The following is a 23,628-nucleotide window of genomic DNA, read 5'->3' as shown; positions in this document are numbered from 1 at the left end:
AACGTATTTATTGACTGTTGTGGCACTAAACCAACTTTGGAAAAATGAATCATCACCATTCGAGAGAATCTATGGAGTATTGTCAAGAGGAAGATGAGAGACATCAGACCCAACAATGCAGATGAGCTGCAGGCCCCTATTAAAGCAACCTGGGCTTCCATAACACCTCAGCAGGGCCACAGTCTCATCGCCTCCATGCCACGCCGCATTGATGCAGTAATTCATGCAAAAGGAGCCCCGACCAAGTATTGAGTGCATAATGTACATGGACATACTTTTCAGTAGGCCAACATTTCTGTATTAAAAATCCTTTTTTTAATTGGTCTTATGTAATATTTTCATTTTCTGAGACACTGAATTTTGGGTTTTCATTAGCTGCAAGCCATAATCATCAAAATTTAAATTAAAAAACGCTTGAAATATATCACCTTATGTGTAATGAATCTATATAATATATGAGTTTCACTTTTTGAATTGAATTACATTAACATTTCGATGATATTCTAATTCATTGAGATGCACCTGTAATCTGATCGGGCCAAAACATTGGGAAAGAGATCATATTATTTGAGGTGAATCACCTTCCCATCAAGAACACATAAACAGCCCTTATTCAAATCATTAGGTCCTAAAAGTTGTAAAATGCACTAATAGCCGAATCCAGAGTTATATTCCTTCCGAGGCTGGGTCGGGGACAGGGAGGCGGGGTTGAAGGAAACACTAGTGCCCTTGCTCTGTGGACCCCATAGATACTGAAGATCACCAGATGATCTGGGCAATTTTATCTGAGTTTTATACTCGGAAGTCAAACTTTTTTGCCTCATGCGCCGCTGAGAAACTTTCAAAGAAATGAACGGGGCCTTGATTCCAACGCTGTATCTATTTGTCGTTATACAATAAGGCTGGTTTTCTCAGTTCCTATTATATTGCCATTTTGGAGATAGTGCTAATGTGTCATTGCGCTTACACTTGCAGATGGTGACAACTCTCCTGGTAAAATACATTTTAGGGATATAGGGAAATACATGTTCTCCAGCTTAACGCATCACTCATACACCCCGATATCCAGATGTAACATGGCACATTTCATATCCTTTAGGGTAATATTTCAATTCTTAACAAAACAGGAACTAGGACTCATACAAACATTAACTCTCAAATGAGTATGTAAAGTCAATTAGGTACTTTGTTTAGCTAACTAAGTTATAATGAATTAGTATTACGTTGTCTGGAGAAGAATTTGACACCGTTTTATGAGAACGGAGACCAATCTGTTATGCTGATACTAGTATAGAGTGGTCAGGTCACAACCAGGACCGGTATATGAGACAAAAGGTGATGAATGGTCTGGTCTCTTTGTTCTTCTGTCTCTCTACCCATTATGCATATCGGCTTTTTTATTATGTTTAGATTAAATATGCTTATAGAAGACATGATGAAAGGGCTTGAATTCGACACCACAAAGACTGCTTTTCTGACATAAAATGACTACCTCAAAATAGCTTTTAACACCATCCAACTGTCAGAGAGGGAAATCCCAAGGGTGAGCTGAAGCATGTCACACCATGACTGTACATATGCATTGACATTATGGACAGGGGAACTCAGGGGGCTCTCATGATGATGTAAGACAAAAAGCAAGGAGGAGAAAAAGACAAAGAGGGCAAATGAAAGGGAAGGAAAGAACAAGAGAGTCAGTTGTCATGCTTCATTTTCATTGTGGGATGGATATATTTTGGTTGCTGGAGTTACAGCATTTTCAGAACAACTGATCAGCCACAGAGTCAAAAGAGGGGGAGAGCTTCTGATGTGCAAAGAGCATTGGATAAGGAGTCAATTATTCAACTGTCCAAATATCATCCAATGTCTACATTCACACGCTCCCTTGTCTGCTCTGTCTCTCCCTTGTCTCTAATGTCTCCCCTCTGGCTGAATACTGTAGCCTTTCCAATTTGCTGGTCTTGCAACTAAAACCAAAGAGAGTACTAGAGAGAGAATGACAAGTCGACAGACAAAAAGATAGCAATATGTAATAGAATTTGGTGTGCTAACGATGTTCGGCATTATTCATTTAAGTTTCTTTATTATCTCTGATGACGATGAATTAATTTCAATAGTCCAGATCCAAGATAAGGTAAGTTATCCTCTGTCACTTATTTGCATCAGACACTGCTAAATGTACTCGAAGGTGGCCATGTAGACTTCAACAAGACTAACTAGGCTGTAAGTAGGACTAGCAGTATCCCCCCATACGATTTGCAAGTTAGCATGCAGCTGAGGCGCGTGTGAACGTCACAGTAGAATTGATAAAAATAAAAATGTTAACTGATGATTGTGTGAGATGATAAGTTAAAGCTTTCACAATTCATCATCCAATAAAAAACAAACACATGGAGGGGCTACAGGAGAAGCAAGGGAGTGCCAACATAATGGGATTGTGAGAACCGTGAAGGTCTGTATAAAAAAATGTGTTTCATCAAGTAGATGTTAGGATACTTCACTGATCATCAACGTCAGTCTAAAATTTCCGAGAAATCCATCGGATATTTGTTGGGATATTTATGTAAAATTACTTGTTTGCAGTACTTAAATGCTAAAAGGAAATACCATAGTTCTAAATCATTCTCTTTTTGGCTTATTGTAGCCCACCTTTTTCCAACTCTAAATTGTTTTTGATTCTTCAGTGATATTATTCTTGTAACACTTTGTGCGGCTCCCTAGATAGTTTGATGGGGCCTCCCGCTGTTTGGTAGGCGATATGGTATGTAAATGCATAGGCATAAAGGAGATGGTTGCAGTTTATTGCGACCTAAAGATAACGCTTTAGCTGACAGGCAAACTGTGCTGCTGGTTTTTCTTGCTTGATGAACAAGACACAAGTTCATCAGCAGAAAGTATCAGCAACAAGGAGCAAAATTCTGTCTGTTCCGTGTTGTCGTGACATTTAAAAGAAAAAGAAAAGAAAACAACATGTCTGCAAAATCCCCCTTTTTGTCTTTCATTCTCCATGAAAATAATGTCGTACATCTCTTTGAGATTACAAGCTGGGCATGTGTTTTGTTGTCTTTAGGCACATCAGTGAACGCTGAAGAGATGCTATATTTAAATGGTGGAAATATACCTACACAGCTGGAGATCTAATTAAAAGTAGGCAGCAAAAAGTTTCACAGACACATGGTACTCATGCAACCTTGCCTCTGCACTCCAGTCTCAGTGTCATTTCAGTGTACAATGTATTAGCCTCACCCGGAGTTGGTGGCATGCTATTGCCGTGGGTGCATATCCACCTTACCAGTTTAATTGAACAGCTGCTCAGCATCTAGATTCATACACACATACCTGCTTCCTTTAGTCTGATAGCTCCTTTATTGTGACAAATTCGGGGGCAATTTATTGGTCTCCCTGGACAGTAAAGAGAAGGTTACATGCAGCACCGGAGCTTTAATTGCATTGTCAGGAGAAGGCAATGTCTAGCCATGGCAGCTCTGATTTACGCACATTAACTCACATAGATGTACACAGTCACACACCGCCAGTTTGTATGCGCACCACTGTTTGTGTCTAAACAAATGCGCATACACATGCACGCACACACACATACATTGTGCTTTCAAGAAAACAAGATATTTTGTCAAGGTCTTTCTATGGATTGTGTTTTCCCATCGGTTACACTTCACTGCAGCCAACATGGGACAGATTCAGACACACAGCTGTTTGCAGGGGCTTTATTCTGATAACACTGTCAGGGCATCAAGTGGATTACTCAAGTTATCTTGTCAACACATACTTTCAAAATAAATCTACTTTTGTTTGTTTGTTTGTTTATTTGTGAATCAACTAAAGCATCATTGATCTGTTTTAACTGAATATTCTTAGGTCTAGCTCGGCTAAAAACAAAACAACTAAATCTATCAGCAAGTTACCACGTCGTTCCACTACCGAGCCTGTTTGTAACAGGTACAGACCAAGTTATATTCACTTCCTGTCTTTCCTTCTGTCCTCGAGGTTCACACTGGAGGCGGAAAAAGTAAAAACAGTTGGAATATTTATATTTTTGATATTGTAAATATATTAATTTTATTTGTTTAATTGCAATTCTTGTGGTTTAATATTGAACCAATCATGAATGGCCACTTTTAAACATGTTTTGACTCAACTGAGTAGTATTATTAATGGGGTTCCGAGGGATGGTAAGGACTTAACAAGACTTTGTTATCTATTGAGATGGCATGACACATTTCATTCATGGTGTCTACTGAGGATGTAAAAAATATTGGAAATGAAAAGAAAGCTTAAAATCTTCAAACCTCTCTGCAGTCCACCACTACTTAGCACAAGCACATTCACTGTGAGTGATTCAAGATAGGTGGCATTACAATTTCCACAAATTCCTCAAACCATGGCTTAAGGTGCCTTAAGGTTGGTAGGGCAAAGTCCCTGGAGTGCAACCAAAGAAAAGACCAGACTAACCCAACAGATGCAGGAATGTGTAATGTAATATTTGTGAGAGGGTAGTAGGGAAAGTTCCTGAACAACTTCAGCCCCCCTAGAGTGCCCATGGTTGGCTGGCAGGGACGCACTGGGACTGAAATTCAGCCTGGCACTTTGAGATGGAGTGGCTCTTTATGCGAGCACCCAATGGGCACTAGCCAAAAACTTTTTGGCAGTGATTTCAATACTAATAAAATGTTTGTGGTATAAAGATAATATGATCATGCTGAAGAACTTCAAGACCCTTTAGGATGTCTTGCCGACACCTGCCTCCTCAGTTTGTATAAGCACGTCACCACTGCGCTGAATCAAAATGAGACCGGCCAGGTAACTAAGTGAGCCAGTCACAGTTCTTCATGTTCACAATGAAATGACTGACCCAATCAGATTTCAACAAAAACAAGGATCGGTCCTCATTTTTATACCTCTCCCGCAATATGTATAGTATTCGCCCAGTCTAACATATGTCCGATCTGTGATGTCTGCGGCTGAAAGGGCCAGACAGGTCCATGCTACGGCCAAGGACCATACAGTAACTAGCGTCAGCAGAAATTTAAAAAAAAAACTATGACCAACAGCCGATTTGGCTTGGAATAGTTGGACATTTCAGTAGTCTTCCTGAACTTCCCGATTGGCCAGTCCACCCCGGTTGGCAGGTGAACAACAAATTTACAAACATTGCAGAACAAATCTATCCAAAAGTCATCGTAAATCCATGAATACAGTAGAAGTAGCTAACCACAGGGAAATGATGTCTTAAAGCTGTAGAATCAGAGAATGTCTGTACTCAGCAGAGACTCCAAATTTTATTTTTACATAATTACAATTTATCCATGTCACAAGAAATTTCACAGAGACAAAAAACACTTTGAAATAGCATATGGTTTGTTGCTCACTTTACCTAGCTCTATTTTACTGGAATTTGTGAGTGTTTGAAAGTCTTTAAAGTGCTCAGATGAGTAAAGCAAACTCTTGTATGACATAATGAGTGCCAGGAAAAAAGTAAAAAGTCTAATGCATAACTCTCTAATTGGTGTCTGCTTTGGCATGGGGGTGGAAGACCACCAGAAGGATAGAGCACAACTGGGGATAGAAGCAATAAATAGGAAGGAGCAGATGGTCTACTCCAGAGGACGGACACCCATATGCAGGCAACAAACTGGACACCATAAAAGTTGGAAGTGTGTGTGTGTGAGAGAGAGAGAGAAGAAAGTGTGAGAGAGAGAGAGAGAGAGAGAGAGAGAGAGTGTGTCACTGTTCTGTACATGTATCTATGCCACATGCATGTTACATTCTGAGTGATTACTATGTGACCAACATATTTCTTTCAATCAATAAATGATGAAGAGAACGGACCTTTTCCCTAAATTATGAGTCCTTGTCACACACATAGTTAGTGTGTGTGTGTGATCTGTGTCCTTATGCATGTGTTTAAACTTGCAATCCAGCAGATCATAAAAGGACTTTATGTGAGTTTAATTCTAAATCTTGAAAATGGTGACTAAAATATTATGCAAGCATCTTCAAAGCATCAAAGCAAATGCAGCTTACATATTCCATTTGTTATTTACATTAGACTAGTGATGAGTCATTCAACTTTACACATTTAGCCTGTGTGTGTTAATACATTAGGTGTGCTTTCTCTTTTGGTAAATAAAGTAATCTTCAGAATATGGTATGGTGGATTTAATGAATGCCTTCCAACTATGGCTCAAATGACATTTAGGAATCCTGCTGAGTAAAATAAATCGTCTTTGTTGATTTTGTTTGCTGCATGTGGGGAATACTATGTTGTCCCTGTTGCTTTCGCATTGCATTTAGTCCACAAACAGCACGGGAGGGATTGACCATAATTGGCTGTTATGCAAATTTGAAAAGCAGCAACTGCAAGTGGTTTTTGAGCTTTTTATGATATTATTTCAAATAGGGATGGAGAGACCCTATAATGAGAGTAGTAGAGAGCTACAGTTCTGCAGTAAAACTGATTGCCAAACCTATAATAGGGCATGTGTGGACAATAAGGTGAAGGACAAGCACTGGTGAAACCACATTGACCTCTTGCATCCCATTTATTGTTGTGAATTCATAATTTAGAGTCTCTTTAGGCTTTGCTCATTACTGTCAGACTATCTGGTATGTGCTGCCTTTGTCAAGGTTGGAAGGAGTAATCATTTTGATTCGCACCATTTTGGTTCGGACCAAGTAGCCTCCATGGTTTTTGTACAATATAGTGTACGCACAAGATGTTTGGTTGATGCCTTAATTTGTGACGCGAAAGCCCAAAAAAAAATCAACCTTGCACAGAAAAATAAAATGACGTGGGTTTTTCACCGCGTAGTATTCACGTTCTATGTGAAGGTACTCCAGACAAAAACAACAGTCCGTAAAATATATATTGATGTGCAAACGCACAAAATAAACACGTGTGTCAAGGCCTTTAGTGTTACAGAGTGTTTGGAGAGCTGGGCAGAAGGTGTCAGCGCTTGATATAATAGTGGAATGTCTCTGTTGAAGAAGACCAGACGGACTATGGTGGGAGCACATGCTCATCTCCGTTTGGAACCAAGGCTGGCAGACGTCAATGTAGATTCCCCAGGTAACCCAGCTGTTAATAATGTTTTTGGTTTCCCAGTTTAGCAATCTGCATTTTTTTGGGCTTGCAGGTTTGGTCCAGGTGTGCAATTTAGACTGCATAATGTTTGGTGTTTACAAAGACACACAAGCTCATACGTACACATGACAATCATACACACTTGCATACATGCACACACACACTAACACACAAACAGTTTGTCATTGATTCAGTCACACCACAAAAATAGTATCATATCTTAAACATTGTTTTTAACAAGGTAGTCTTTGAGTCAAGTGAAAGAGAAGGACTACACTGTGTTCAACCACGTCCCTACACCAAAACTTTTTAGTTTAGAGAATTAATATCAAAGTAGAAAATATGGTTAGTTCTTAAAAAATGAGCTCAGAGGGTTTGAATACTTTTATCTCATTCATTATCAAAGGGCATTAAAGCACAGCAAACATTTGCCAGAAGACCAGGAATATTCTTTAATGCTCTAATCTGTCAGTTCTTGCATTCTGTATTTATGCGATTGAAAAACCCTCCATTTCACAGCTGCAGGATTTAATAATTCAGGAATCTAGTAGAACTAATACAAAGTACAAACGGGTAGAAATAAAGAAAGAAAAAAGTGTCGGTCTAGTACACATCAAACAAGGTCATCATAAGTGCAGAGATGAAAGCATTATGAATCTAAGATTATCTATTGAAAAGAAGGTTCAGCTTGTGTAACCCTCCAAATAAACACACGAAAAAGAAAAATAATAAACAATTTGGAATTGCGAACAAATACCAGGAAATTACAGATGACATTGTAAAATGCAACATAGTAGCAGGTATAAATGCTGTGCATATTGTGCGTAAGTTATTGTATGCATCAGGTTTCATACAAAATTATGAAGGCATTTTAACCTTAGATCTCTGAGCACAGGAAGAGCCCCCTAACAGAGTTCCAAATGTTATACAACTCCTAACAGTTAAGGGATCCTGATGGCCTGTCCAATTGCCAGGCAGGTAGTGAACTCCAGAGAAGAGGAGGGGACCATCCTTGTCTACAGGTTAACAGTTTAATTGTCGTGTTGCTCTGGTATTTTGCATTTGAAAAATTGCAGAATGACAATTTTTTCCTTTTTAATTTGCAAATCCAATCATTTTTATGATATACCATCAATAATATACATAATTACATATTTTACAAAACAGGTCTTTAATATGTTGCTTGGAAGAAAAAAAACAACTGTATGTGGGTCTTCAAGAAAAGCAATTTGCATTTTTTTCTTCCAAGCTACGTGACCTTATCCTAGAGGGACTATATAATCCTCCAGTCATTTTCAACACTGAATGTCCAAACCTCCACTGCTGCGTTGCATTCTTGATAGATTCTCTGCTATTGTCCCCGTCTTTCTACAAGGCGTTTTAACCTGTTGACACATGAGATTAAAACATATCCCCCATAATCCAATTTTCCTTGCTAAAACCACAGCTTGTCTAATTCTGTATGAAACAGCTAAAACATGTTTTGTGTCAGTGGTGTGTAAAATTACCTTCGAGCGGTTTCATGCAACCCATTGACATTCAAAAGAGAGAGAAAAAAAAAGATGTGTTTCTCCAGTTGTGTCAGATAAGAGGGTGTTATTTGGTTGAAGGCAGTGTCATGCCTTTTGCTATGCGTAGCATGTTTGCGGCTCACATGTGCACATCACCAGAATGTGATGCGTTTAAAAAAGCCTGTTGCACTTTCTCCCTGGAATATGTTGTTCTTAATGAAGAGGCTCCCAACTAGTGTAGCTGTTATCTCTCTATGAAGATGATGATTTCCATAATGCAGTCTTGCACATATGTTTGAGAAAAAAATGGCAAATCACATAATTCATACAGCCAGTAATGTTTCTTGCATAGTTCCAGCTTGCTTATCCTGCACATGGCAAATTATTGACCCTGCCATATGTTACAATTATACGCATGGTTTCCTAAAACGCCAGAAACAAAACCAGCCTGTGACAATAAGGTTGCAAACTGGACATTAAAATATGTTATTTTACCACTTTTATGTCAATCTCACTAATCACCTCAGGAAAGCCTTTGTGAGTACTATAGAGTTTCAGATTAAATTAGCTTGTTTGTTATCAAAAGTCAACAAATTTACAAAATGTATTGTTGTGGCTTCTGATTACATTGCAGCTTAATCAGTTAAGTTAGTTTCAATGGTTTAGTTTTTCAAATCTCATTTATATAAGAGTTGTTTCGACATCATTGTGATGACTTTATTCATGCAAAGTGTGTAGCAGGTTCTTCAAGATCTCATGGACATGTTTATTGAGAAAATGTGTATTAAATTTAACTTGCAAAGTTACAGGCTACTTTGTCAACAATTTGTGTAGCCAACTGCCATGCTGCTGTGGGGCTGCTAAGCTCGTTCTATTCTCTATTCTAGCTGCAACTGAGTTAATTACAATGTGAAATATTTGAATAGCTAATGTTTAACATTGTAGGTTTACGATCTATCGGTCTGTCTGTTAAGAAGAAAATGTGCAGCATGTAGTGTGGAGAAAAGCAATGATATTGTGAAGGGCAGTCATCTATAATAATGATCCAACCACTTATCAAGAGAGAAAACAACTTATCAATAATCACACCTGCAATGTTTGGCTGCAATGATAACCTGGACTGTGTCCAAAATCACTTTGCCTATACTTGGCACAGGGAATTATAGAGGGAATTAAAGGGAATCATTTTCACAAAGAGAAATTTGACATTTAAATAAAATGGAGAAGTGGAAGAAAATACGGAGCAGATATGGATATAAGGCTGAATTCTTTTAACCCTCAATGGCACATGATTAAAGTGAAAGAACAACTTTCATGTTGTCTCTTTTTACTATTATCTTAAATCAGTTGCCAAGTATCTCTGCCTGGTACTTTTACACAAAACACAACAATACAATATCTGTGCATAGCTTCTACGGGATTGGAAGTTTATGAAGTGATTGTGGTTATAGCACACAAAGTACAATTAAGTTATGGTTAAAGTTAGGCAAATAAAATCCTTGCAGTTAGGGAAGGATTACAAGAGTACAGCCTGATAGAGGTTAGGTCAGATGATAGCCAAAGTCATAAGGATGCATATCATTGAGATCTGAACCAAATGTCATCAATCATAATCAATAGTTGATGTTCCAGCGGTGGACCAACTGACGACGCCATCCAAAGAACTGCTAAAAAGTGAAGATTAACTGCTGGATTTTAACATGTACAAAATGCGGTCCCCCACATAAACATTAGATATGGTATACACCCATCCATCATGCTGACCACCACAGACAGCCCTTCACCTCACCTCATAAAGGGCACAAAACACCCTGAATTGGCAATTAAAGTCAGCATTGGCCGGTTCATTGTGAGTATTTAATATCAACGTAATTCCTAGGATTACTGGGCTTCCCTTTATAATGTCAGACCATCAGACATGACCCTTCGCGAGGCCTCTGTGTGGCAGGCGTCTGCCTGTTAACACACATTCAACATTGTCCAACTATGCAGATGAGGATGGGCGGAGAAAACGGAGAACTTTGAGGAGTTTTGAGAATAAAAGATCCAAAAGTTTCCACATCATGATTCCTCATCAGCTGATGTCCGTATGACTGTCCTTGCAGAAAGTCTTTACTCATTACTCTATCAAACTTGAATACAAATATGTGATGATTCTGCAAAACTAAAAAACTAAAAATATATATTCACAGTGCTGGACAACTGCCAACTACTACCATCTAATGATGTTTCAATCAGTCATTATCAGACTGACTAAAGTGAGGTTGTAGACAGTTACAACATATTAATCATTGTTTGAGTCCTTGATCTCATTGAGCTATCCTGACACAAATGACCTTGCCACGACAGAGAACGATTAAAAACAAAAATTCATAGGAAGAATAATATGGATATGAAGACTTGTTTTCATTTTAAAAAGCTCTGCTTCCTGTTCCCCCTGTTACCACCTACTTAAGCATGCATGGTCAAGCAGCAGCGGCAGCAGCAGAGTCTGCTCGTTTGTCTCATTAGTGGAGAAGAAAATACCTGCCCTTGCCCACATCTCAGGGCATGCAGAATGAAAGACAACCATGTTGAAATCCTGCTTCTGGTTGATTTTCTGTATCCAACATCAATAGAAGAGGTAGGGGGAAAGCTCTGACAAGTTGTTTTGTGTTTATTTATGTTATTGTTATTGAACATAACAGTTATTCTTGGAAGCAGTGAAGCAGTCTTTAAGTAATGTCGTTTCACATTTCTCCTTCATTTTTTCCTGTTCAGGATTTTTCCTGAAAGCTCTGGAAAAATCACATTTAATAAAACTTGTGCTGAGAATTTAACGACTGACTGGTTCACCAATTTGGTCCAGACTGAAATATCTCAACAAGCATATTGTCACAAGCATTCATGGTCCCCAGATGATGAAGCCTACCTACTTTAATAATCTTCCAACTCACCCTCTAGTGCCATCATGAAGTTAACATTTTGGTTTTCAGTATTGAGATGTAATGAATAGTTTGCCATGAGGTTGGGTACAGATATCTTCAAGGTAACCAGAGGATGAATTCTACTGACTTTGGTGATCTCCTGACTTTCCATGTAGCCCCACCAGCAGTTACCCAAAGAATTATCTTAGCATCAACCAGACAAATTAGTGCAAAATTCTGGTTCCTAGAAGAAGTATCGTAAATGTATCTTGTTCCTGCTAACACATATCACTGTACCACATCGCTGTGAAACTAGAGGCCAAGACATATTAAAATAATGCTTGTGTTTACAATGGTTTGTGAAATGAATGAAATTAATTTAACATTAAGGAATAGCTAAATTTATGTGAAAACAATATAAAATATATACAGCCTACTGCATGCATCTATCCATCTATATCTATTAATGAAACTCAACTTTATTATTGTAAATCTGATACATTGTAAAGGCAGGAAACTACGGATAAAGCTTCAGAACATTCTTTACCTAATAGCCTGTATGAAGTGTGAAAACTCAGCATTGAAACACTATCATCAGATTACTTTCAGACAAACACTTGAACAATCATGAGAATGATATAATTCACTTGAGAAAAATAGCAAATAGCCTTTTGAGCTTGAAATTTGAACATTCATATCATAGTTTTCAAAGAAACATGATCATGTACTTGTAGTTGCCACATTAATTAAGTAGTGTCTGTAGCTAACCTTGAAAAAGTGAACAAACTGTATCGATTATGAACAATTCAGAGGAACAAGTCTGAACCTACCAAGTGCCCTAATATGTTAATATGAAAACTTTGAAGTCAAGGTTGGAAGTAAATCTGTGTGCACAGATGTAATAAATAGGATGCAGGGTTTTCTTTGAAGGCACTCCAGATGTCTTTTTATATCAATCTTACATTGGTTTAGAGGTAGCCCTCTTTCATGTCAAAAGCTCATAGCAAAAAGGCCATGGCTTCAGCATTCATTATAGATAGCTCTTGAGAACATTCTCATGAATAAAATAGCAGATTATATTTGAGGAAAAACTTTTATCTTATGGTTGCAATGTTTTTCTACACCTGCGGCCCAGTGCCCCAATTAAGATGCAAATAAAACATGCACATTTATATATATATATATATATATATATATTTATGGGTATTTATTGTTGATCACATTTCTTTAATGTACATAAAAGCTTTGTAATGCTTAGACTAAACCGAGTCTAATGCACCTTTCACGTGATGCAAACACAAACCCCACCACGACTGCAAATTACTTGTGGATTGCATGTACAGGATGTGTCAGGCCAGCTGCATGGTTCTTACACCAATTGATCCCTTCAACCAGTACAGTCATTTGAACTAGCCCTAATCAAGTACAAAAAACACAACACTAACACAATGTAGTCTTGAATATATTTTTGTAAACCCGGCAGTAAGGGAATAAGGGTTCTACAGTAAATATAATTTTGCAATGATTTTCACAAATACTTACATTGGATGTGCTGTTATGAAAATAAATGGATGAAAACGTTCTGCGTGTGTGCACACATGCTTTAAAAAGTGTCCATTTTTAGCTCAACAGATGGCTGATGTAAACACGGGCTACTACTATGCTACTTCCCTGGAGCTGCGTCTAGGTGATGAATAGCCACAGCAGTCACTGTCTGCTCGACCTACTTTGTCCTCAATTGATATAATTCCAGTTTAGGTTATAAGCAACATCTATCATTGACTGAAAACTACAGTGCAGTACTTTATCCCCCGGTGCTGCTGTGCTTGAATTAGATTCCTTATTGATTCGTTCTTGATTTAGATTCCTTCCTTCGTGCATGCCAGGCAGTCATGTTGCATGAGATGGAGGACGAATGCATTGCTGGATGTCACCACTGCATACACTCACATGTTACAAGTATGACAGCAAGTGGGACCGGCTGTACATATTACGAAACACAATGAATGTCTCCACTGACAACAAAGTTGCATACAGCTAAACAAGCACATATACAACTCTCAGTGCAATATCTGTAACAAGATTGACTCTCTAGGAGACAGATCTGAGGATGTTCTATTTCTGGTTGGCTTATCTAGGGCTAGTCACAGCAGAGGCCGCAGAGATGCACCAGGGAGACCTTTATATGGTGCCCATGTTGGTGCATACCATAGCCACATAGGTGGAGTCGCATCATACTGCCCATTATCTCTTCCTATGAAGTTAGAGGGAAAGTTCTGGTTGTGGAACTATTTTTTCTTCTCTCTGAATTCCAGTTTGTAAGTTTTGTGTCAATGATTTCAACTTGGTGAAGCGATGTATCTTACCATGCACTTTGGAAGTCAGAGTTCACTTCTCTCTTGCACTTGAGAATTTTTACCAAAGAATCAAATATTTTGATGATTCAACCAGGAGAGATTCATGCCCAGGTCCAACTGAGTGAGAATTTTACTGACAGAACTAGCACCTTAAATATATCCTCCCACTTTGCAACTCTATACAATATTATTTTGTAAATAAATGGTTACAACTTTGGAAAAATGTTGTTGAAAATCACATTATCAGTGGCTGTTTGCGACATGATATTTTCAGGTATGCACACCACAGTCAGTCCTACATCCTCTGCCAAAACATTTGTGAACTCGCACTCTTCTCTCCATGAGACAGGGAAACAATATAGAAAATATTACAGGAAACACTCTTTGGAGGAGCTGGGGGACATCTGGGAAAAGATTCTTTAGAAAATACTCTTCTTTTCATGGAAACTCAAAGACGCTGTAATGTTACTGACACTCCTTCTACGACCAACAAGTTAAATCTATAACTGTGCCACTCACTTCCAAAGGCAAAGCTAAGGAAAAGGGCCACAAGCTCCGGTTGCTTCAAACAACACAGCATCAGTCAGGAAACAGCAGTCTAGTAGTCATGACTGGCCAGCTCAGTCATCAAGCAAAGCAAACAAAGATAAATAAATGTATACAAATACATATTACTTTTTATTCTTGATCACAATGTTTTCAATGTCATTAATACGTTTTGCTACTCATTTGCAAATATGAGAAAGTCCATTTTATTCAATTGAATAATTCTATACATATTCAGATAAACATATAATTAGCATTTTCCTTTCTGAATTGACATCACGCAAAAGTGATCCAAGCATTCCCTTATTCAACAAAGCTTTTGCATTTGCTATTCTAAACACCTAACAGCGGGTTGCAGTTAGTGATGCATTAACATTAACATATACCGCAGCAGTGGCTTGTCTGGAATAAATAAAATAACTGGATTAAAAGCATTAACAGACAAAGCAAAGCACAGTGCCTACAGACACACAAACCTAATCAACACTAAATCCAGTGACAGCGAAAACAGACTAATCACCCAAAGAAAGGTAAGTGTGCTAAAAAGGAAAGTGACTGGTGAAGAAAAACACTTGCCCTCTGGTATTCTTCCTCAGTTTATACTATGTATGTTGGCCACCCGACTGTGGAGGATTTGATTGTTTAACAACAACAACAAAAAACATTAAATGTTCACCCAAGTGCTGCCTCAGAGATGTTAGAGCAAGCAGCTGGTTAGCTTAGCAAAAAGACTGGAAGAAGGGACAAACAGCCAGCCTTGCACTGTCTTAAGGTAAGGAAAATAGCTACTGTCGCCACTAAAGATAATCACTAAAGATAATCACTCTTTTATGGGGGGTCATGTGCCAGACTATTATTGTGGCTGGGAACTGCTGTGGGAGCTTCTCATCTAACTAACTAAGAAAGAGAAAAAGCACATTTAACGAAATGCCACAAAAATCATTTAAGAGAGGAGGTAAAATGTCTATAGAATGGGAAGATCTGAAAGTGAATGGGAAGATCTGAAAGTGAAGGGTAACCTGTTCTGGGGGTCTGGGGGCAACAATTTGAAATGCTGGATTACCTTCGGATTTCAATAGGAGGCAAGCAAGGGAGAAATAAGGTGCTGAGGATTCTGGTGATATAATCTGAGGGAGAAATAAGATAATCTTGAAAATCAATTCTGTGTTTGGTAGCCAGTGAAGGGAGGCCAGAAAAGGAGAGGAATTTCCTCTCCTCTGAATGAAGAGCCTTGCGTTTTGAACATGCTGCGGGCGAGACAAGGCTGATTGGCTGACTACCACTTAAAGGGAATTACTGTACAATAATCAAGACAAGAAGGAACTACAGCATGTACTATGATCTCCAAATTCCCAAAAAACAGAAATGATTATCAGCCGTGGCACTGGTATCATTTTAACCTTGTGAGTCTGTGTGTGTGTGTGTGTGTGTTATCATGGCTGGATGTGGTCCTGGAGACACCTACTTTAATAGGAACTACCACAGACACGGTTTAGACTACTTTGCCAGGTGTTTTTATGTCTATCTGACTGACAACAAACTTTGTCACTGTAATAGTGTCACAACTGTGAATGATGCAATCACGAGACTTTAGAAGTGTGTAGTTGAGATCAAAATCAAGGCCGAGTTTAAAGATGGGTGTGGTCAAAGTAAGTGCGCCGGAAGAAGAGGGATACATTACTTTATGTTTTAACACTGCTCTAACATGAACTGCAAAGAGTCATTTGTGCACAAAAGCACTTTCTTAGAGTGCATAAAAAAAGCATCAAAATAGAGCTGTTCATCAAAAATATTTCCCGGGGGAGGATCCCCCGCAGCCCCCAACTTAAACCACAGAGGCTTCTACACACCACAAACCCCATTTAACACCTGAGTACAAGGTTTTTGAATTTTGCCGAAATGATGGGAGTCTTTGGAGCCAAAGATGAGGACAACTTATGCTTGTTTAGCTTCATAAAGCCTTCAGCAAACCAGAATTTAACATCCTCAAGAGTAGTGACTTAAAGCAACATGGATCATCCATTTTCAGTGGAGAGTACAGCCGTGTGTGGTCAGAGGAACATGGATATATGGATTTTTGTTGTTGTTGCTGCTTTAATAGAGCCCACTGGGAGCATATATAAACAGGATAAAATCGGATCTAAAATATCAAAATAGAGCCTAAAAATAGGGCAGAGGAAGCAACGCTGAAGAACACAGCAATCCTGTTTTCTGCCCACTGTGGCAGGGGTTAGTGCAATTATTACCGAGTCTTTGAACATTTCTTCAAATACTATTTGACCTCCATGTTGGTCCACATATCCCATCTTTGATAAACTTTGTCAAAACAAAAAAACATGAAATTTACTTTCATTTGTATTCACAATGGATCCGTTTGGTTTAGAAAACAGAAGATGCACAGGGTCCCTTTCAAAATGGCACTTAGTCTGGAGCAGCATGGCTCAACAGGGGTTGAATCACTCAAAGCATCTAGTAGGGAAAAGGATCAAAACAAGTCTCTGTTGTTTGAAACCTCGACATTCTACCATGTTTTTTCATGTAAACACTAGATAATTGTTTGGTTTCATTTATATCTCATTCCCCGTTTTTTGTGTGAAATATTCACAGTATGCTCTGTGGGAGGGTTTGGAAGCGTTGTTCCCTATTGGGAGCTAATATCCAAGTCAGCAGTTCTTGAATTGTAATGATAGAGTGCCCAAAAATGTAATCCCTCCTTGACTGTCTCCCATGGTGAGTCAATGACATAAGTGACAAAGCTATTACTTCAGACAAATGTCTCTGGCAAATTCACACCAGGATATCCAAGCAGAAATAATAATACCATCTTTCTTTGAACTTTCTACAACTTCCTTTTACTTTCTTTTCCCACTGCTTTCCTATTGTATTTTGATTTTATTGTTTTGGTGTTTATTGAGTAGAAGGTGCACCGTATATCAGAACATTCTTGACAAGCTATAAAGGCAGAAAAGGTAAAAAAAAGAAGTTTGAACTACTACTTCCACTACTGTGTTCAAAATTAGATTTTTTTCCTCCAAAGATTCTTAACACACCAGAATTCTACAGAAGGAAACTGGTCATGACTGTCTATGCACACAGAGACACCTCGGTAAAAAAAAGATATATTATGTATCCAATTTGAACATTACATTTGATTCCATTCCCAACTATCCAATTGCAAACCTTTACTAATAATCTACAAAACAACTGTAACTACTATGCATTTAAAGAGGAAATGATAATAAAAAATGTTTAGTACTGTTGAGGAAATAATGTAAAATATTGTGTCTCACCTATTAAACAGGCCATCCCAGCCACATAAACTATAAATGACATCTCATTGTTTGCTGGGAGGTACATTAATTGAAAATCTTACGTCGGCCAAATGCTGACAAAGTGTGCGGCTCAGGGCGCATTTCCTCCATGGCCGTTCAAGGCCCGGTTCAAGGTAGCTCGAGGCCCTGGCAGCCATCACCCAGAGCTCGCCGCTTGCCGTGGCCGTCAAAACGCTCGCTGCTCACTCTCTCCCTGCGGGCAGGAACGAGGCACCCTGACACTGACCAGTCTTTAGTACGCGGCAATGTCCGCAACCCACCCAACCCGTGGAGGACACGGACCTTGGGAAAATGGGGAAAAAAGCAAAATTATGTGTCACAAGACTTGCTTACACAGATTAGTAAGTAAGGCTTGTGTTAGTGCTATCAGTTGCCAAGGTGTGTGTGCGTGTGCATGTGCGCGCGCGTGCGCTCGTGTGTAAATCAGTTTAATTTGTAGGAGCTGTGTATGCACAAATGGAAGAAATAACTGGCTGTGCGCTGGTAGTGTAGCTTTCTAGGTAGCATTAATCTACGGTGGAGGCCATGGACACCTTTCACCTCTCCACAGCAAATGATTGATTCTCTATTCCTGTCGAGTGCAAGTGGCCTTGGTCCACATTTGGAATTTGGCCTTGTCAGTTGGAAAGCATCACTCTGGGGCTTGCAAAGGGAAATGAGTAAAGGGCCATTGGAGAAACAAAGGATTTCTGTATTAAATAAGAGATAGCATTAGTATTAACCTTGAGGGTGCTCAGGAACAAGATAAGCTCATTGTTTCTTTTAAATCACCAACTGAAAAACAAGCATACACATACAAGTTTGCTTAAAACTGGGCTGTCTGGTATGATATATAATACAGCAGCCTGCAGAGCCACTGGACCTGGACTCTGACCTCTCTAGATGAGTCACGCAAACATATATTTTCATTGAGGGTTCATTTCATCCTTATTTCTAGCAAGAATTGATTGGCTACAGTAATTATTGTAAATAATTTGTCAATCATTACATTTTTAACACCTGACCTGAGTAGCAACATTTATTTTTTTCTTCTTAATTTATCTTTAATCCTTGAATTAATTAATTACAATTAACTTTGTGTCGAGAAAAGTGTTTTAAAAGTTGTATAAAAAACCTTAATGTCACACTGATGAGAAATGTTTTAATACCAAGTGAGACTAATCAAAATTTATTTCTTCGATCAAGTTAGCTGAAGGGATTTGTCTGCATATTTTTTTCAAGTTGGTGGCTGAAAGAACTGGATGTCCCCCACTGAATGATTCATTGTTGAAATGCACATGTGATATGAGCAAAAAAGCCGAGAACACATTGTTTCAATGTATTCGATCAAGTCATAGTGATTATTACACAATAATACAATTTAAAACTAGACTAGTCAGTCACTAGTCAGGAGACTGTCAGTTCTATCTTTCCCATAGTGAGATGAGTTTGTGTTTTCTAAGTCTCTTTATGTTTAATGAAGAAACAGGTCAGGATCTCCAAATACAAATGCTGCACATATAACCCTCACACCAAGGCAGTCTATTCATGACATTGTCAATGCTCATGCTTTTTTGCCCAGCCTACAGACTACCTCTCAATGCCTCCCACTGTTGTCATCCTGGATTTTAATATATAGAGTCACTCACTGTGGTTTTGTTTTTGTTTCTTTGTTTTAACTGATACAATTATGTTAATGAGTCAAATGGTTCAAATTTAAATGGCATATTCAGAAAGCACTTACAGTAAGGTCCTGTGCACAAGGTCAAAAAAAGGTAACAGCAACACTGGAATCGGAGTTTCCGAAAATCTTGCTTTCTTTTTTTTTTCAGGGACCTTAAAATGCTGTTTGAGTGTCGCCGAAAGTTCAAAACGCCATATAAAAAGCTATATTTACAAAATACCTGCATACTGGTGGACTCAGCCTCATGTTGCTCAAATCTCACTTTTAGCTCGAGTCCATTGACTGGGAAAAAAATAAGCACTTTACTCTAATAACATGCCTTCCTGACCAACTCCAAATGTGGTTTGCAACCTAATTTACTCAAACTGTGCTATGGATGCAACGACATCCGCATTTATAGCTGCATTATGCTTGTAACTGGGTAACACACGATTATTTTGCATTTTTAAAGAGAAATGCAGGGACATGTCATTGGAATTTGACCCAATGCTGTGATACTGGGATGTTTTGTTATCTGACCTTTTACGGTGAAAAGGGGCGATATATGATATGAGTTCAATGTACAGCACTTGTGCAGCTAAACTATGTTTAGTTTTGAAATAGAAGCCTTGATTGAAAGTCAAAGTATAGAGGACACGGAAGAAACACATATGGCACTGGGGTTGTCAAGTAGGCCCATTCAATCATAGTTTGTTATTCAGCCTCACACTGCCTTTAGGGGGAAATGTAGCCTAATCATAAAGAAAAAAAGATGTTTTAATCATAGTAAACTAGTCCTTTCTGAGCAAAAAATAGACATCTTCACAAACTCAACACTAGACCTACACTTAGAACTAAAGTAAACATAGACAGTATCAGACACAGCAATTTACACCTACACATCGGTCTAAAAAAAGGCGTGTGGCAAGGCCAATCATGCTGCCTATAAAATACTGAAACATTGTCTTTAATGTAACTGAGTACGGTGTGTTAAAGTCATTTGTACAACTTCAATATGACACTTGTATGGGATGGTTTCGAACTGCCTTAAAGTGTTTTTGTAAGATGTTATTAATTACATGTTATTAATTACAGAGTAATTAATTTTCAGCACAAGATTTTTCCATAAAGCCAGAGGTTGCGATCAAAATGGGACTCAAATAACTGTCCGGTGACAAAAAAAAAGAAGAAATCCCTGTTTGCCACCCAGAGAAGAACCATCCAATCTTAATTAAACACCACAGACAGCTGAAGTTGAGAAAGGCACTCAGTAATGACTCATAGACACAATAATAACTGCTATTCATAGGCAGCGTAAGTGCTACTTGGCACATGTCCAAGTTAAACAGCATGAACACAACCACAAAATCAGACCAAATCAGACCAAATCAGATGCAGATGGACAGATCCATCATGACTGTGTCTGAGCGCTCTTATAAGTCTTCCAGCCCCCCTCTTGTCATTGTGAGCTCATGCCAAACAACTGCAAGGACAAATGCAAATGAGTCGACTGCAGCTAACAGGAGATAAGTCTTTGGCACCACCACTGGCACTGACAGATGCTACAGACAGACACACGCCGCAGAACGTTTTGTCTTGAAGAGGCATAGCTGTAGGCATCACGGGATAAGATTTGGGGGCTTTTCACTGGCTAACGAGATTCTGACATCTTGGCAGCACACTGATGGGGGTGAAACAGAGCAGTATGAACTGTCACAGTTCAAATTGTGCCATGCCGAAATGGAAGGCAGACAGGCTGGTAGGCAGACATTTCCAAAAACCACAGACCTGGTGTTAATGGTACATTTAAGATTGGGCTGTCACATTAGCCAAAGGGAGATTATTTATTCTGAGTAGATGTCTGGATGAAAGCGTAATAACCTAATGGATAGTTGAAAATAATAAAGAGCTCAGTATGTTTAAATTAAACTGCCATTACGCATAGAAATCAACACACTACAAGCAAATCGCAAATGAAAGCATCATTTATTTTATCAACATGTTATTTTAGTCACCCTCCGCCATCTATGCATATTTTGTTATAGTATGTGCATTCGCTCCCCCGTATTACACTTGAGCCTTTTCATATTTCACAGTCTTTCTCTCCATTTCTATTACTCGGAATGAATTTATTTTGGCCCCTCTTCCCTTATCAACATTATACCATTATGGTGTGACAAAATGCCTCAAATGCATAGTACCACACTTATTTGCATCTCATTTTATTTCCATTCAGTAAATTGTGATGATTCAACATTTTCTTTTCATAATTGAATTTCATTGAGCGAAAAAGGTGCACTGACGCAGTGTGACTGTTTGGCCTGTGTGTGTGTGTGTGTGTTGGGGGGGATGGGTCCAGCTATTTATACTATGAGGTTTTTTCGCTTGGTTTCATTATAATAGTTGTTAATGTATTTGTTCATAATATAATGTTCGCAGTTTATTAGCAAAAGAATAATTATCGCAAACGCAGGACAATCTGATGACAATGAAAATCGGTATCTTTTTTAATATGAAACTATTTGAAAAAAGTAAAATATCTTTGCCATGTGAACACTGCTCGTTAAGATAATAATCCGCAAAAATTACATATTTTAGCCTATTTAGTATGATTTAAGGATTTATTTGTTTTGTACTACAAATGACAGTCAAACATAATCACTTTGCCTAAAGCATAATTTTAAGTGAAATTTTGTAATTTTTCAGCCAGAGTATTCATACATAGATGTGCTAATCAACACAAATATTAAAATAAAAAGATCAAGATGCCTGTGGATATATATGCACTTTAGATTTAAGGAAGGATTGTTAAATTAAATTATGTTTTGCCTTTCTGTTAACTAATTGTTATGCCTCACTATTGGTTGTGAGTATGAGGCAGTTTTTTCACACTTTGCAGTTCTTTGGATTTTTGTTCTAAAATAAGTCTTGAGGAATAGTGAATACAAAGAGTTGAATGCATGAGGCCTACTGTCTCTTGGATTGTGTATTGGAAGTATTTTTACCGTGGACCTAAAATAAAAAAGGGTAACACTTTATAATAACTACACACTATGAAGCATTAGTAAATGCTTCGTATTAATCATCTACAACTCCTTAATAATTGGTTTGTAATATATATAATACTTAATTTACAAATGGGTAATCCATCATTTATAAACTATGAAAACACAATCATGAAACACATAATAGACGAGTTCATTAATAAAGAAAAAAACATTTATAACTGTTATGAATTGCATACTAATGAGTGTTAATGTAGGAACAATGCTTTATAAATGACGAATTAAGTGTTTACTCATACTTAATTAACTAATGCTTCATAGTGTGTAGTTATTATAAAGTGTTACCAAAAAAAGGCATAAAATATGTTTACTTGGCTAAATGTCAAATAAACATCAATCAACTATAGCTTTGACCTGACAGATGCAGCCCAGCCAAGCTGTCCTTAGTTATTAAGGACAGTATGGAGCAACACTATCAGAGTTGTTTTCTCATCAATAATTACGTGCTTTAATGTGGCATTAATATTGAATAACGGCGACAGGAAATCTGCTTTGGAGGTGATGCTCCACACATCACACAAGGTCAGCATTGTGGTTCCTCATCTATAAAGTTAGCTTTCAAATATCGTTTGTCGTGTCTGTGTGTGTGTTGCATGAGCGAGAGTGTGCCTTTATGATTATGCATGTACAGTAGCATCCTTCCCGATGAGACACAGTTTTTTACACTTTATCAGAAGGGGGGGGGGGGGAGGCTGGATTACACTGTAACAAACTTGATCGGACAGCTTGGCTTGTTGGAGATCTGAGTTGTACTTAAAGTTATAGGGTAAAACCATGGATCACTGTCAGATTTTATCAGCCAGTCCTATATGAAGCTCACTCAGCTCAGTGTGAACAGCACACATCCAAAAGTCATTTCCTTGACAATGTAACACCATGCCGCTGAAATGACAGACAGACCACTCTCTCTAAGAATCTCCTGCTTGTGCCTGGGGAATGAAAATGTGCTAAACACAGTGAAAACCAATCTCGTTCTTCATAATCATTCCTGGGATTTTCTTCGGTCTCCAAATGCAGGAGTGACATTAAGCCCAATAGTAGCAGGATAGGCCCATAGTTAGATTTGCACCCTATCAAACCATAGCCATTCTGGGAGTCCACTCAGGCTTTGCTATCAACTACCCCCCCCCCCCCCCCCCCCCCCCCCCCCCCCCCCCCCCCCCCCCC

The sequence above is a fragment of the Anarrhichthys ocellatus genome, unplaced genomic scaffold (genome assembly GCF_004355925.1).
Source record: "Anarrhichthys ocellatus isolate YVR2014 unplaced genomic scaffold, GSC_Weel_1.0 scaffold6, whole genome shotgun sequence".
Classification (NCBI taxonomy): domain Eukaryota; kingdom Metazoa; phylum Chordata; class Actinopteri; order Perciformes; family Anarhichadidae; genus Anarrhichthys; species Anarrhichthys ocellatus.
This window is presented reverse-complemented; position numbering follows the sequence as displayed.